The 17474-nt window shown below is 38.6% G+C and overlaps 2 protein-coding genes across 14 annotated transcripts in view; one reads left to right on the forward strand and one right to left on the reverse strand.

The window, feature by feature from the left end:
* The window catches only part of LPP (LIM domain containing preferred translocation partner in lipoma), a 739054-nt gene that overhangs the window by 216219 nt on the left and 505361 nt on the right, over positions 1-17474 (reverse strand). The gene's annotated exons all lie outside the window — the stretch shown is intronic.
* The window catches only part of SST (somatostatin), a 1150223-nt gene that overhangs the window by 152780 nt on the left and 979969 nt on the right, over positions 1-17474 (forward strand). The gene's annotated exons all lie outside the window — the stretch shown is intronic.

Consider the following 17474-nt stretch of genomic DNA (forward strand, 5'->3'; position numbering starts at 1 on the left):
TTTTAAAAATAAAACAGTATTTTTTCCTCTGATGAGCGCTCCTTTGGGTCAGTAGTAAATGTTTATTGACTCCGATTCTCAATGATTCTAATGACAATTTTGCTGTTTCTTCCTCATACCAGAGGAGATTAAAACCAATGAACATTAGAAGGTGGTGGGAAAGACTGTGAAAGGCAGCACAGTGACAGCAGAGATGGCCACTGACAGCCTGAGGGGACAGGAGGAAAAAATCACTGAGTTTCAGCAGAGCATAACAATAGATGGTCATGGTGATGACCTTGAGTCATCAAAAGGTTTCAAATGCTTAGAATAGCCCCATAAGATAAAAGAAAAATATGCAATGCATTTTAATAAGGTTTTTATCCAAAACCTTAAAAATTGTTTATTATTATTATTAATTTTGTCTCTGATGGAGGAAAAATCAGACGTAAAGTACAAAGTGACTATCCAGAGCATCCATGTAACACATTCCTGAGCACAGGCAAATTCACCAGTTCCTCACAGTGGTCAAATATTTTCAACAGCAACTAAACACGCGTGCATGCACATGCACATACACACACACACAGTATTCAAAGCTTTGGCAAACTGAGACGGGACGACGAGAAAGACTAAAATGCTCATTTGCCTGGCTATATTGTCCATAGGAGTAGCAAAAGGAATATCATAATTTTAATAATAAGTGAAAGGACAGAATCATAAATTAAGTGGCTCATATTATATTCTTGAGAGTAAAACAAAAAAAAAAAAAAACAAAAAATAAGTGAACTTTTCCATGAATGTTCACAATTTTCAGCCACACCTGTGCTATTATCTGCATCTGTTCTAATCACTTCATGAGGAGGGCCTTCCAATGATGTCCTTTTTACAATTGCGGAATCCAAGGTGCCTACCTAGTTAGTAGTCGGCCCACAGTCACAGGGCTTGTTGGGTGACTGGAGACCAGATCCACTGAGTTCCAAGTCCACATTCCTTCCTCTACCCAGCACTACTTCTTTCTTAGGCAGGGACTCCTCTCCCAATACCTCTGAAGACACCCCAAAGCACATGTTAACATCTCTATTATGGGTTGCCTATTAAATGCCAGCATCTTCCCACGTTTTCTCATTCAATCCACTCAACCAATCTATAAAGCAGAGATTATGAACTGCCATTCTTCAAGTGAGGAGACAGTTCTTGGAAAGCTCAGGTTACCTACCTACATCTGCAGACTTAACAATCTGACTTTACTCATTCGGGTCTGGCTTTCGTTTGGTACATCTTTTCTATCTTCCCGCAAGACTAGGATTTAACCTATTCAAATTTTATTTTTCCCTGTAAGGGCAAGATCTAGGTCTTACTCATCTACATATCCCTCATCAGCTCTGACACAGCACATGGGCCATTGAGGGTGCCCCCAAAATGTTCACAGCTAAATACTTGTATTATACATGTATGTATGTAAGTATGCTGTATTCATTTAATGGAAAAAATATAAAATTTGGAGTCAGAAAGACTAGGATTTACTCTCCTTCCTGCCATTTGTGAACTGTGTGTCCTTAGGCAATTCCTAAAAACCTTCACAGATTTTCTGCTCACTAGTAAGGCAGAAATATACAACATATGCTGGTACCGGGAAATAGTCAATATTTTCCTGGCTAGGTTACAGTAGAATTGATTGCTCCATATTCTTTCTGGTGACCCATTCAGAAGTGTTTTAGGAACAGATTAACAAAATGCGTAACCTACAGAAATAAATCTGAGCTGTATAAAGCTACATTAAATGTAATGTCCCCCAATAGAAGAAGAGATTGGTTTGTTACACTAACATTTAAGCATCCTCATCTGCTCATTCATTCAGAATTGAGGAAAGGGTGTTGTAAGAGAGCAGCACGATGGAAACTGAGTCTTCAAAGAGGGGCTTTGCTGACATTGGAACAGAAACTATAAAGCAATGTGTTAAGAGTTATAAGGAAAGTATGAAGTGCTGCTTCTGGGAAATTTCCAACATAGGTACTCGTCTTCCAGTTGGCTGGGTGAATAAAGAAAAGCTAGAGAATGCAGTTGAGGATTTGGTCATTTCCACATAAGTCAGAAGCAAGACTACTCTGGGACCATGTTTGGGCCATTCCAGGGCTATAGTTTTATTAGAGTATCAGCGTCCTCTGTCATTTCCAAATTGTTAAGCCACTGTCTTTGAGTAAACAATCCCAGGCAACCACCCAAACCTACGGTGGGTGGGAGAAACAGCACTGATGTAAATACCTTAAACACATCCACCATTTAGATGATGATGGACAGTCCGGGCTCCTGTTGTACTTCCATAACATGTGTTGGGCTGAATTGTGGTCTGGTAAGATAGATCCTAAATTTCAAAACTCCTCTTAATGTAAATTCAAACTTAATTTCACTGGTATGCAAAAGACAGAGCAGCTCACGGAATGCTTCCCTCCCCCCGCCATTTCCCAGCAGAAGCTCTGCTATATCTTCTCTAGGACAGCCACAGGAAGATTTAAAGACAGCTTCTAAAGAAGCCTGTTTCATGTAATTCAACTTGATTCAACAGGTATTTCTCTATCACTTTCAATCTTATTCAACTTCCATATACAGTAGAGTAAGAGGGCATCTCTCTTGAAGAGATACCAGAAACTGAGGAGCAGATTTATGAATTTCACAAAGCCATAAATAAATCAAATATAAATGAAATACCCTTAATGATTTTGAGGATGGGGATAACAAGTCACATTCACTTAGTAACTAGTATGTAGACAACGAAAGGTGAAGAAAATGTTAGATTCTAAAAGTAACATAATTGTATTAGCGATCTATAAAACAATAAAAACTTGACAGAGTAAAACAACATACATTTATTATCCCACAGTTTCTGTGGGTCACAAGTGCAGGTATGGTTTAGATGGGTCCTCTGCCTCAGGGTCTCATTGTCTACAAGCAAAGTTAGGCTGGGGTGGCAGTCTCAACTGAGGACTGACTGGGGAAGGATCTGCTTTCAAGTTTGCATGATTGTTGTCAACAGTCGGTTCCTTGCAGGCTGCTAAACTGATGGCTTCAGTTTCTTGTCAGCTACTAGCTGCCCTCACTCTTTACCACATGGACCTCTCCAGGTGGTAGCTGACAACATGGCGGCCTGTTTCTTTAAAGCCTACAAGGGTGAAAGTCCCCTCACAGAACAAATGTTACGGTCATATGTAACACAATCACAGACAAGTCATCAAAGACGACATGTAACCTTTGCTGTTTCTATTGGTTAGAAGTCAGTCATAGGTCCTTCCCACACTCAGTGGGAGGCAATTACACAAAAGCATGAATACCACCAGGTGGAAATAATTGAGGACACCTTAGCGTCTGTTTAATGTCACTTTCTGCCCTCTGTATAAAGATCTATAAGGCCACATTGGTCTTTAATGCAGGAGAGGAGCCTTCATTTTCTGAACAAGAAAGACTTTTAGATGTTGATGGAGATTTTACCCTTTACCCTGGCATGATTTGTTTAAAACATAATGCAGAATTTTACCTTTTCCAAGTACAAAGGTATATAATAAAGAATGAAGAAAACTGTTGTTTGTCTGTTTTAATCTTTACAAACATAATTTTTGCACAGGGTTAGAAAATACATTTTTGGAGATGCATTAATCCCATTCTGGAGTTCAAATCTGTTCTCAACTTCAGTGCTAATGACCTGTCTTCTAAGATGTGGAGACACGGAGTAGACTATTGAAAACACTTAATTGAGATCTAGTACTGGCTGGCTGCCCTTTATTTACCACTATGTAGCTTCACCTGAATACAATGTAGCTACTTCAGCATTTTAGTGTATGCCCCTCCCGCCCACTATGTGCGAGGTAGGATTTTATCTAGGTCATTCCATGAATAAACAAATCTAATCTTGAAGAATTTGATTCCACCAGAATACAGTGGTGAATGCTACCTATATATTTTTAAACATTTTCACTTTTCTAATGTTTTTTTCCTTAAAAATATTATCTTTTTATCTATTATAGCCCGAAGCCAATTCTCATTTAGAGACTAGTAATCTTTCATTTCCAATATAATAATCTTTCACCCCTAGGATTCTTTCTCTTAAATCAAAAAGAGGATTCCAATCACTAAAACTTAAAACAGAATTTCAATGTAAGAGAGAGGACTGCAGCAGTAGGGGCAGTAAAGTACAAGAAAACATGAAAAATTAGGAACTCTGAATACATGATTGCTGGGTGCTTTCTATAACAAGGTCAGGCTTCATCATTTCTGAGGAAAAAGAACATACCTTTTCTGATGCATACTAAAATGGTTAATATATGCCTATGTAATGCAAATGAGCAACCAAAGCTCACTAAGAACTTTAGAATTATTAAATGTTGGGAGTCGAAATAGAACGTTTTATTCCTCCAGTTCAGTCCCTGTAATTCCAGAAGGACATTTGTGACCTGAACGGTTACATGACTTGTCTAAGGCTATAAAACAACTTGATAGTAGAAATAGAACTAGAACAATGATATACCGACTTCTAAGCTTAGCACAGATTACTACCAACACCCCTTGATGTGTTGTCCTTCATACACAAACATAAATCATCCAGAGGGCATATACTTGAAGCTTTTTCTCTAATTTGCTAGGAGCTATTCACAGTCTTAGCCCCACCATTCTTTATTTACTCATTTCCTTTGTGTGTATGCGTGGTTTGTTTGTTTGGTCTACTTATTGGGCAGGTAAGGAAGCCAACTAATGAAAATGAAGATCCAGGCTACCTGTCCAGATTTTGCCATACCTCAGGGCTCACTGCAACCCACTTCACTCCCTGTGTGAAGCCTTCCCAGTATACCCTAGCCCACACTGGCTTGACACACTGCTTCATCTCTACAAATGACTCTCATCAGTACCACAAGTCTGAACAGCTGTTATGTAATCGTTCAATTCTTCCATCTTTTCATTTACCTTCCAGCAGGGCTGCTCCTCTTCTTTTATATTATACTCATAACTAAGGCTAATGCTGTGTGGAGAAATTTCTTTAAAAATTTTCTGAATTACTCCTATGCCCTCATAATCACAATTTTTCCAAACAGCCCAGGATTAGAATGGCATCTAAAAAGTAATATTGCCAAGGACTTATGCAACACAATAGTTGCATATTCATTCACACACTTCTAGTTGCTAAAGCAGCATGCATGTCCTGTGATAATAAACTTTGAAGTAATAAATATGTCACAGCCTCTGAAGGTTCCAATACTTGATCTTCTGGATGGCCTTTCTATGAGGTGGAAAGAGCATAGACTTTGAAGTCAGAGATGCCTAGGTTCAAAGCTTAGCTTTGCCACTTACTCTCGCACAAGGTATTTAGTATCTCTGGGCTTCAGATTCCACACTGCAAAATGAGACAGTAAACCTTATCTAGCAGGGTTATTATGAAGATTAAATAAGAAAATGTAAAAGAAGAAACCCAGCCCAATGTTTGTTTAAAAGCAGGTACTTATATAACAGTTTTCCTTTGTTACCTTTACTAAAAGCATGAGATTATGTGAATTCAGCTAGAGTTTGGGTGCAGCAGTGTTAACAAAACTAATTGAGGTTCCCAAATTAAACATTTCCTTATGTAAGTTACATTGTGGTATGCTAAACGATTTAAAGGCGTGACTCTATACCACAGGCAGATTGGAGAAGGGAGGGAAGCTAAGGCATTCCTGTTATGAATAAAAAGAGAAGAGAGAAAGAAGAGGAATCAGGCATAAAATGGTAAAAAATTTGCTTTTAGAGTTCACAGAAACGAAGTTGGGAAACATCGAGTTGAAGAGCAGGAGGAGGAAAAGTTATTAGGAAAGTCAAAGGTAGAAGCTTTTTGAGATATAAAGCTTCCAACTACTTTCTTTTTTAAATTGTTGCATCCCTAGTATCCCAGAGTGTGCTGTGTGAAAACTTAACCAAGTATAACTAGTTCAGAATGTGGCCACTCAATAGGCAGAAGGGCTTTTAGGCAAATTCAGCAAAAAGCCAAGGGCTCAGCAGCGTATTCCAGAAAGGTGTTGTGTTTGTTATGACACGCCCAACAACAGTAAGTGCTTATAATGGGTTCGGAATGTTCTTCCCTACACTACAAAGGAGTACGATGCAAATGACCCAGGGGGCATATTTCATCAGTCATCTCCTAGAGAGACAGAATCTTACTCAATCTTCTTTGAAGAAAAAACAAAAAAAGAAAAAAATTACAGAGAGAGAGAGAGAGAGAGAGAGAGAAAGGGACTCCACCCTTCCTTAAGACATTGAGTATTGGTACTGCTCATACTCCAATTTTTCTCTTTTCAGTTACTCCAATAAGTCCCACCTCTCCTCCTTCCAGTTTTGCTGGACAAGCTAAGTTTTCACACCATGCACTCAAAATGGGGAAGAGGAACTTGGTGCATTTTCTCTATGTCTGGAGGAGCAGGAAGAGCCACATTATCCAGAATCGTAGCCTCAGGGAGAGGAAGAATGGTCATAATCTACTGGCTAAATGAACTCTTAGCTGATATCTGAATCCTGAAAATGCCCCCCACCCATGATGTTTCGAAAGTCTCAGAGAGACAAAAGCACGAGCCTAATTAGTATTGATGTTGGTACTAATTAAAATGGGGAAGGATTGAGAAAGTGCTGCATTGATTAATAATAGAGGCTGTACACTGTCAACGAGTTTTATAAATATTTAATAATGTATCCTAATATTGATGTGGATGAATTTTTCTTTGCTACGACTCTACAGTGGTTCTTGTTTTTGTTGTTGTTGTTGTTGTTGTTGTTTGTTTCCACATATAGGGCCCTATGTCATTCAAGAGATGATGTAAATTGACCAAGCTCACAGGGCCCTCAGAGTTTAAGAAAAAAAAAAAAAAAAAAAGACGGTACTTCTCTACTAAGAATCTGCCCAGCTCACATTTAACTTCTCGTGACTAGAAATAAGCTTTCTTTTACTTGAACTTTCACAGGTTATTTAATATGTACTCCTTCAAAGCATACTAACCAGTGATAAGAAAGTTATTTATATGTTTTTTTTTCTCTACTTGAACAGACAGACCATGTTGCATCCACATTAATGTCCCAAATGGGATTTAATATAGTTTGGGGATTCTCAGTAAATGAGCGCTGAATGGAAACAGAAAAAAAAAAAAATTAAACAAAAAACACCACATTCTTTCCTCGGATATGGAAGTCAGAAACTAAATTTTAGGTAGTAAAACATAAAGTGATTCATATACTACATTGACTCAATTGCTCCAGTTCCTCTCCTCCCAGGATCCAGACCTTTAAAAGAGAAAACATGCTATTGTCTTGGCAGCAGCTCCAGGAGCATCTCTAACAGGTGTTGTCAAAGCAGTGGAGAGAAGGGAATGAGCTTATGGAAAGAACAAGGGATTAGAGAGCAGTGAAAGGCACCAATCTTCAAAGGTATAGGAAGAGGAAGGGCACAGACAGCTTATTCTGCTCCTACCTGCAGGGCAGCCTCCGCCCAGGGTTAAGAAGCAAGTTGGTGGCAGCAAACAGAAACAAAAATGGTGTAGGTAAAATCACCCGCTATCCCCACCACCCCCTCCATCAACATACACGCACTGAAAGTGAGGAAGGGGTAAAGATAAATAGCATTTCTACTCAGGTCCTTTAACCCTTCCTATCTCCATCCAACAACAACAACACATTAATAAGAAAAAGTTGCATAAACAAAACCAAGTAAAACATGAGCCAACAAGATAATGTGCCAAACAGGGTAAGCTCTGGAAAATGAACGGGGGGATGGGTGCACTTTCACTTTCCTTCATGAATTCTACAATGGATGATTAAAAAAAAAAAGAAAAGTTTTATAACAAACATTTGAAGACAAAAAGCTCACCATAAATAGCATTTGGGAAACAAACTGCCTTAGTATCAAGAAAGATTATAAATGTGAGTTTTGTCTTCCAGGAATGCAAATAGCTTCCTCATTTCTGCCCCTCCCAGTTCTTGCTTAAATTCTTACACAGTCAGTTCAGACTTGTTCAGTTTGATACCTAAAGTGTGAGCGAGAAAGCATTCAAAATGCAAACATGAAGATTAATGGGAAATTTCCAAGCACTTCTATTTAAACAATGATTGCTACATGTCTTTTTGCCCTTCTGTGGCAGCTTTACTGGCAACCACTGAAGAATACTTATTTTCTTTATAAGTAGATGTTCCACAAAGGCAGTACATGACACAAAAAGAGCATGTTTAGAGCTCTCATTTCTGGCTAACTAATAGGTCAATATTATATTCAAATGCAACTTCTGGTCTTACACCCATTCCAGGCCTAGAGTCTCCTGCACCTCCACTGAGGGTGGGGGCCTATTACGGTAATTTGTCTGAAACAGACTCATTGTTTTCAGGAGAGAATGGGTGAACTGCTCTACCATTACATCTCAAAATGCAAACAAGGAAGAACAAAGAATTAAGTACAAACTTAAAAAAAATAACAAAGGCAACTACCCCTTGATTATCAGAATTCATGAGTTTCTGGGCAAAGGGGGCCATGGAGCAGACGCTTAACATTAACAAAAACTTGTCTCCTTTTATCATGTCAGGATGTAATCTTCCTATAGATGTAGTAAGGGAAAGGGGGAGGGGAAGGCATTGATAAACGGGTTTTGTGATTTGCATAGAAAAAAATGGCTGATAGCTTTCAATTTAAATATATATTGAAGTTTGATAAACTGAAGTAAATGTGGACAACTCTGCCAACACAACTAGATGTTAAATTTTTATAGCCTTTAACTTGAGTGCAAAGGGACTTCTGTGAAACTTTTAAAAGACAAGGGATAATATGCCAAAATAATTTATTCCTTACACATTTGTTAATTGAAAGAGGCAACACTAGGTCCTATGGGGACAGGACGCAGGAATTCAAACTTTTATTCTTTTCAAAGTTTTAGTATCTATGGTTGGCACAATAACTATAATCCAAGGTAGATATTAAATGCCATAAAAGAGGCAGAGCCATTTTCAGCTGCGTAGTACTTGATCTAAGACTTTCAAAACTGGAAAGATTTCAGAAGGTAGAGAGAAGGATCTGGCAGGAGTTAAACTGCATAAACAAATATGTGGAGAAAGGACAATTTATGTAGAAAATGAGGGGGAAACTGAAATTGCCCTGTTGGGTTGGAAACCTATAACTGCCAAGAAGCAGCAACAGAGACGAAGCCAGAAAGACAATGGAAGCAAATGATGCAAGTCTTAGGATGGCAACGAGGACACATTAATCATCGTCATATAAAGCCTGTGGTCATAAGATGTGACCATTTGGAATCCCTTGACTTGATTTTGTTCCCTTCATCCTTCCAACTTTTCAGCTGGGAGGCAAAGGAGGTTGTATCCAAAAATAAGCATAATCTTCAAATGTGCCTGTGGTCAAAGCCTTAGCACCAACCACATGAGTTTAATCCAATGGCAAAATTATACAGTGGAAGAGGAAGTAACGTGCGTGCCAACGTGGAGGTGAGTTTAGTTCAACATGAGGTCCCGGTCTCAAAAATGCTCTCTTCTGAAAAGACTTCAAACCTCTGCTGCTGGCCTGAGATAGCCTTGAGTAACAGTGGAGGAGACAAATAACAGAACTAAAAGGATGGAAGCATTATTGGCTGGAGTGATTAAAAAAAAAAAAAAAAAGAAACCTGAGTTCTCATGCTGATTTTCTCAGTAAATGATATTTGACATCTATGTGACCATTGGCGAAACCCTTCCTCACTCTTTCTCCCATCTGTAAACAAGGAATTTTGACTGGAAGATTCAGGGTATGGCTTTTAACTTTAATAGTGTGACTTTTGAAATTTTATTTATTTATTTTTATTATTATACTTTATGTTCCAGGGTATATGTGCACAAGGTGCAGGTTTGTTGCATATGTATACATGTGCCATGTTGGTGTGCTGCACCCATTAACTCATCATTTACGTTAGGTATTTCTCCTAATGCTATCCCTCCCCCCTTTCCCCACCCCCCAATAGGCCCTGGTGTGTGATGCTCCCTACCCTGTGTCCATGTGTTCTCATTGTTCAGTTCCCACCTATGAGTGAGAACATGCGGTATTTGGTTTTCTGTCCTTGTGATAGTTTGCTCAGAATGATGGTTTCCAGCTTCATCCATGTCCCCACAAAGGACACAAACTCATCCTTTTTTATGGCTGCATAGTATTCCATGGTGTATATGTGCTACATTTTCCTAATCCAGTCTATCACTGATGGACATTTGGGTTGGTTCCAAGTCTTTGTTATTGTGAATAGTGCTGTAATAAACATACATGTACATGTGTCTTTATAGCAGCATGATTTATAATCCTTTGGGTATATACCCAGTAATGGGATGACTGGGTCAAATGGCATTTCCAGTTCTAGATCCTTGAGGAATTGCCACACTGTCTTCCACAATGGTTGAACTCCCACCCACAGTGTAAAAGTGTTCCCATTTCTCCACATCCTCTCCAGCACCTGTTGTTTCCTGACTTTTTAATGATCGCCATTATAATTGGTGTGAGATGGTATCTCATCATGGTTTTGATTTATGCGGCTTGCTCTGAGTAAATAAGACTCTCGATTACCAATCTCGGGGTGAACATGAAATTAAAAATGTCCTCTTCAGTGTCATGGTCCTCTTGTTTCTGTCCAGCCTCAAAAGGCTCCCCACTCACTTCCCTTCTCAATTTTCAGAAAATTATATGTTCATGTGCTCCTTCTTTACTAGTTTATATACAAGTTTAAGATTTTGATGAGCTCATGCTTGTCTTTGACAGGTCTCCTAAGAGCTTACAAATAATGATCATTCAATAAATACTAGTGGAGTGAAAAAATTATTAAAATGCCCATTTTCAAGTAATGTACAAGGTTATATTCACCAAAAAGGATTTCCAGGAAAATCCTGGAGACAGTATAAACAATACACTTGATCTTAGCCAAAAAGCTGAGAAGCAATAAAGAGTATGAACAATAAGTAGCAAGGAGGATCACATACTGCTGCTCCTGATATTTTTTACTTTGGAGGTATTTCCTAGGAAATCTGCAGAAAAAGAATAAGTAATTGTCCCATGGAAAAGCAGCAAATGACTCAGTGATCTTACATGTCTGTGCCAGATTGTAATTCCTAGCTAAAGGCTTTATCCGCAGATTGATGCGTCAGAGAAGCCTGAGGATCTAACTTCCAATCTTGCCTCTTCTGCTCAAATACCTATTAAGAAGGAAGATTACATCTCGGCTGTTACAATGCCACTGGAAATTATGGAATTAGAGTTTTTTGGCACTAAAGAATTACTTGTATGGAAGCAATTATACATACTGCACCTACAAATCTTCCAAATATTTAATACCTGAAAAGTTACATAGCTTCCAGAGAGCGGTTTAGAACTTAGTGATGGTGTTTGATATAAACACCTCCCAACACCCACTTTGCATATCATATGGCGAGTGTAAACTAAATGATTTCCTATTGTACATTGTTCATGTCCAGGCATAAAATTATAAGAGCTTCAATCTTCAGAGTCAAGAAAAAAAAGCTAATTTAACACATCATCTTTAAGAATAAATGAGGTTACAAATCTACATTTGGAAGAACAGAATCTAGTCCATATGTACCAGATACCATTTTTTTTTTTTTTCAAACTTAAACTCCGGATTCCAAAATGTATACTCTCTCTATATACTGAGGTAACAGCTTGTCAGAGAAATGTGGCAAGCAACAGCAGGACTAGCACGGCAGATGGGTGGTATTTTTATACTGGCTTTTAAGTGATAATGTGAGTTTACATAGGGTCATCCTAAATATTGTTTAAGTGCATGGAATGACTCGAGTCACTGCCTAACCTTGAGTAGGCTGTTTTGCTTTCAGTTCTTGTCTTAATTTCCAACCATCAAGGCTTCATCAAGAGAAATCTATCTTTTATTTGGAAAAAGGAGCTGCACAAATTTCTCAGAACCTCTCTTTTCAGATTCACATGTTTTACATTGCCATTAAAAACAATACGGAAGAAAAAAAAAAACTATGAAAACTTTCCCGTTAACACAGTGGACTAAATCAGTCTCAGGCAACAGGTCGCAAATGATATCTGTCCCAGGAGGAAAAACAAACACACAAAAGATTAGCACACTAGATGGTGAGGTTGAGGATCCTAAGCTCTAATTTCAGCTCTTCTACTAAGTGGCTCCATAGCATTTCTAAGCCACAGTTCCCACATCTGGAAGATGTGCTTACTAATAACTACGGTACGGAGTTGCTGGGGTGGGAGGTGTCAAAAGGGAATCTATATAAAACTCCTACCAAAGACCTTTTTTTAAATTTATTTATTTTTTATTTTTTTTGAGACAGAGTCTCTCTCTGTTGCCCAGGCTGGAGTGCAGTGGCGCGATCTCGGCTCACTGCAAGCTCCGCCTCCCGGGTTCCTGCCATTCTCCTGCCTCAGTCTCCCGAGTAGCTGGGACTACAGGCGCCCGCCGCCACGCCCAGCTAATTTTTTGTATTTTTAGTAGAGACGGGGTTTCACATGTTAGCCAGGATGGTGTCAATCTCCTGACCTCATAATCCGCCTGCTTCAGCCTCCCAAAGTGCTGGGATTACAGGCGTGAGCCACTGTGCCCAGCCAACTCCTACCAAAGATTTTAGGACTCACATCCTTCCACCTTATGCCTGAGACTATTTCACTTGTTGATAAAATGAACATGTCTTGATGACTTCTAATTCAGTTTCAAAAGATTCCATGGATTTTAAATGAATCCTATGTAATCAGAACAAAGTTTTTATTCACAAATGAGAATTGTACAGCAACGTCAAAATCTTAAGAAAGTGATAATTTTTATCACTGTTTTACTCTGTGCAGAAAACAGTGATAAACGATATAAAATAAAACACTATTATATAGCCACTATACAGTGGTTTCCTCTAACCTAAGGTTTCCCCAATGGGGATGGGTAGGTGGAAGACAGTAAGGCAGAAGTTTTAGGATTTCAGATGGTATTAGGTACTATTACCTTTGAAATTCTCTTCCTCTCTGCAGTTTAACACAACCAGAAATGTAAGCACCCAGAGGGCAGGAATTTTTATGATTGTGTTTACTGCTGACTCCCAGTGTGTGGACAAGTGATTGGCACCGGTAAGCATTCAAAAAGTATTTGATGAGTGACTGTTGAATAAATGATATAAATGATGGCCCCATGCAAGCATTTCCCTTTCCTTCTTCTCTGTTGAAAAATAATTGATATAAAGAAATCCATAAAGTATATTTTATTTCCCAAAGAAGGATATACTGTGTTTAAAATTAAGCATCTTACCTAACTTTGCATAGCCAGAGAATTCCTGAGGCCAGATCCCACCCCAGACTTACAGTTTCTTATTCTTTCTACTAAGTTATACTGCCTTGATGAACCTTTTAAATCTAGAGGCATGGGTCTACTCCTGTGAACAATGACAAGTCTGTGTGAATCTTTCTGGTCCTTCACCTTCCACACTGTTCAGGATGACATAATAAATGTAATACCGTAGAGCGTCACTAGCTAGAATAGATCAAGTCATAAGTTAGGAAATGGTGAAGACTGAAGAGTTTCTGAGGTCTCTTGACTACAAATAGAACCATACAATTTTACTTGTTAAGTTGTAAAATACTAGAGAAATATAAATAGTTTATAACATTACAATTCTTAGTTTACAAGCTCCTTGAGTCAGGACACTTATGTTATTCATCTACTCATGAATGAATTGGTCAATCCTTGATATTAGTATCTGGCAAAGTTAGTATTCTGAAATTGAATGACTGGATAAATGAATAAGAGTGACGAAATGTCAAAGGGATAAATGTAAATGACTGCATTTCTGAGTAAAACACTAATTGCAGAATTATAGGATGGATCATATCCTGCCACATAAGGCACAGGCTAAGATAAAATTATATACTAAATGCAAAATTTTCCTAAAATGCAAAATCTATGGTTCCTCACTTACTTCTTTAAGAAAGCTGATTGATGTTACAAAGGAAAGGACAAGTTGGTCTCAAGACATGTGCTTTTAAAATTGTATTGAGGAACAAAAGAGTACGTTAGCTGGACGGGCTAGGTGGCTCACGCCTGTAATCCCAACACTTTGGGAGGCCGAGGCAGGCAGATCACGAGGTCAGGAGTTTGAGACCAGCTTGTCCAACATGGTGAAACCCCATCTCTACTAAAAAATTAGCCAGGCATGGTGGCGGGCGCCTGTAATCCCAGGTCCTCGGAGGCTGAGGCAGGAGAATTGCTTGAAACCGGAAGGCAGAGGTTGCAGTGAGCCGAGATTGCACCATTGCACTCCAACAAGAGCAAAACTTGGTCTCAAGAAAAAAAAAAAAAAAACAGAAGGAATGTTAGCTATGTTTAGAGAGGAAATTACAATTTTCTAATAAAACAACTACTCAGACAAACACGTAGAAACTATGTTAAACAAAGTGATTTATGGACACTATTCTTTCCTTTTTCCTAATATTTCAGTTTTTAGATTTTGTGACAAATTTATATTTTCTGGAAATTAACGATATTTTGGGTGTTATGGAGTATCGAATGCCTGTAGTCCATTCAACATAGAAAAAGGGCACATACTTCACAAAAATATTTACCAACATTCAATTTCATTATAATGATAAGTCTAACCGGGAGTAATGGCTGCAAAATTTGAATTTGAATAGAGCAAGAGAAAAGATAAAACAACACACCATCCTCAGAAGACCCGTAATCACACTCCATTTTTGTGCACTACAAATCTAGACAGTGGCTCTCCAAAGATGTGCTCACTGAAGAAATGGATCCCTCTAGGGGTGTACTGCACCGGGTGTGTGGGGAAGACGCTATCAAAGTGTAAAGGCTGGAGACCTGGCGCGCTCAGGTCCTGCCATGTACAGGTCATTCCCACACAGGGAGGAACTCTCTTGCTTTCAATGCCAGTAGCACCAGTAGAAAAACAAACTGACTACACTCTTAAGTTACTCCTCGTTTCCCCTAATTTTAGCCCCTGGTAATATTTTCATACCTAGCTCATGAAAAACCACTATTTGATCCAAAAAAATCAGTAACACAGAATATAGTACAGAAGATATGGAGAACCTCAAAATTATTTAAATATTTTTGCTTCACATAATTAGGAGATTGTGGCAATGGGTCCACGTGTCTCTTCTGTCTCACACACATACACACACACACAAAGACACACAGACACACACACACATACACATACACACACACACACACACACATATCCATCTTCCCCACCCATAGCTAAAGACAATATTCAGGAAAATGCTAAGGGTAACTATAATTTTTAAAAACAGTTTGTATCAGGCCACTGAGCAAGTCAAAGTGTTAGAATACACAAGACTTGAACTTCACAGTTGTGTTAATAAAACGAGAAGTCTTTTGGTAGTCAAAGGAAGAGGTGAACTTGAAACACCATGTGTAACTTAATTTATTCAAACAAGGCTATGGAATATCTTCTAAGTTTTATGCATTTAGCAGCATACCAAATGAATCAGTACGAAACACATCTTCACAGAGCTTTCTCTCTAAGAGGGGTGCTAAGCCAAATCAATGAATAACATTAATATGAAGGAAAAGACTAAAACTTTCATTACAGATATACAATAAATGGTAATAGGATTTCAGAAAGAGGACAATCACTTTTGGCTCAAAGATCTGAAAAGGCTTAGAGGTGAGTTGGTACTTAAAACCAAAATGTTGCTCTACCCTCACTGCAGCTCTGTCCGATTATGACAACTGACAATATGTGGTTTGTAAGTTTTAGTGTGCGTATCAAGTGACATTTAACAGTATAAATTCTACACCAGGTATCCCCAGGCCCCAGGCTATGGACTGACAGTGGTCCTTGGCCTGTTCCTAGCAGGTGAGTCAGGATTACAGCTTGAGCTCCGCCTCCTGTCAGATCAATGGTGGTGGCATTAGATTCTCGTAGGGGTGCAAACCTTACTGTGAACTGCGCATGTAAGGGACCTAGTTTGCGCACTCCTTATGAGAATCTAATGCCTCATAATCTGAGGTGGAAGAGTTTCATACTGAAGCCATCCCCTACCCCCCAATCCCAGGATCGTGGAAAAACTGTCTTTCAGAAAAGTGGTCATTGGTGCCAAAAAGGTTGGACACCACTGCCTTACAAGGTCATTTGCCCAATTACAGTCCTGAAAAAGTCCTTACTACAGCTTTTCTCATTGGGTCAGAAAGCGGTAACATAGTATGTTTTCTGAAAATATGCATAATATATGTCATATATGTACATACTGAATTTAGTAGCCACTCTACCTGTTGGAGTTTTAAGCAGCAATGTACTTGACACTCAATATGACAAAATGGGGAGTGGAGAAAAGAAAAGTAAAAACTTGTTTGAAAGAGTTTTATCTTTAATCTTAATTTATCTTTTATCAGGTACCAGGAGATTTTGAAGGCAAAAATAAACCCTCCTGTGGAAACACTTCATTTACCTAACAGCTTGAGATCTTTGCTGTGAATTATCTTTTATGTGACACTCCTCCATCCCTTTCTTGAGTCTGGATATGCAATTAAGGGAAATACAAAGCTGTAAATGCCAGACACCACAAGGCCCTTCAATCAGATCCAAGGTGTCTCACATGGGAAGACCACAAGGCATCCACACGTGTGCAGGTTACGGCACAGGCTCACATTCACACGGAGATGCCTTCCAATGATTTTGATCCCACCGTCTCACAGTTCGTCATGCTTTTTTTTTTTCTCCCCACTTGTTTCTTCTTTCCCTTTGGACTTTGTAGTGTCTTCTGTTCTCTTTGATGACAGTTTGTCAATTAGATGCATTCCATTCAGTTCAGAAGTTCATTAAATTCAGATAACATACTATTCTTGCAAACGGACTGATGTTTATTAATGTAACATGTGACACAGGCAGTACAGCAGGGAATTTGATCTTTTCTTCACATTACTCAAGACACCTAGAATAATGTATTGCATCTGCTATTCACTAAGGGGCTTTATAATATTATTTACATATTTAAAGATTTCTGGAGAGTCATATGCCTTTGAGAAATTCATGAATGTGTGCATTGCACAAAGATAAATTAGATATAGGCAATATGCTGATTCATATATCTTTAAATAGCTTTAATTTTTGTGGCTGCTTTGCGAGGGGATGGAGAAGAAAAGGGGCAGGAGAGAGGAAATAAGAAGCTCTTTACCTAATTAAGCATTGGGTATTTAACAAGATGTTGGAACTATTAATAGCTACCATAAAGTCAACCTTTATATTTAAACAGTAAGTATAAGTCCAAAGTATTTTCCTCTATTTGTTATCTCATTAAACTGGTTTTTCTACTCTGCCTTTCTAAAGAATAAAAACAAACAGAAATGAAACAAATTCTATCAGGCCACAGTCACTCACAGAACCTCACCAGCAGGAAAGATTTCCAAAGGCATGCAGTGAAAGAACTGAGATGCAGGACAGTCCGTGGTAACTACGGGCCCTCT

Source organism: Macaca thibetana, chromosome 2 (assembly GCF_024542745.1).
Source record: "Macaca thibetana thibetana isolate TM-01 chromosome 2, ASM2454274v1, whole genome shotgun sequence".
In the NCBI taxonomy this organism is placed as follows: Eukaryota; Metazoa; Chordata; class Mammalia; order Primates; family Cercopithecidae; genus Macaca; species Macaca thibetana.